Source organism: Haliaeetus leucocephalus, unplaced genomic scaffold, assembly GCF_000737465.1.
Source record: "Haliaeetus leucocephalus isolate CR32 unplaced genomic scaffold, Haliaeetus_leucocephalus-4.0 Scaffold646, whole genome shotgun sequence".
Taxonomy (NCBI): domain Eukaryota; kingdom Metazoa; phylum Chordata; class Aves; order Accipitriformes; family Accipitridae; genus Haliaeetus; species Haliaeetus leucocephalus.
Window position 1 is genome coordinate 2,505,735 of NW_010973082.1, and position 464 is coordinate 2,506,198.

The following is a 464-nucleotide window of genomic DNA, read 5'->3' on the forward strand; positions in this document are numbered from 1 at the left end:
CGGCGACGGCGGCCGGGCGGGGCCGGTCCCGGCTCCACGGCCTAGGGAGGGGCTGGTTCCACAGACACCCCCCCCACACACACACGGGGCACGACAGGTCGGAGCTGGGCTGCCCTCACAGGGACGACCCCCGTGGGATCACCCTCACACACACCCCCCTCCACCCCTGTCCGGGTCCGTGGGGCCCTGAGCGAGGCTCTTCTCCCCCCGGCCCAAACGGGGCTGGCCCCCCCACGGGAGACCCCCCCCCCACCCGGGCCTACAAGGCCTTGCCCCCCCTTTTTTGGGGGCACCTGGCTCTCGCTAGACATCCTCCAGTGCCCCCAGGTTCGGGCTCTGGGAGTCCAAGGGAGGCAGTGAATCCAGAGGAATCACTGGTTTATTTAACACCAACACCCCCCCCCAGTTTGGGAAGTATTTTTTTGGATGGTCAGAGAAGCGGTTTTCTCCGAGGGCTTTGTCTG

At 67.0% G+C, this 464-nt stretch overlaps 1 protein-coding gene across 1 annotated transcript in view; it reads left to right on the plus strand.

Annotated features, from left to right (window-relative positions):
- Positions 1–464, plus strand: part of WIPI1 (WD repeat domain, phosphoinositide interacting 1) — a 31,242-nt gene that overhangs the window by 9,837 nt on the left and 20,941 nt on the right. The window lies entirely within an intron of this gene.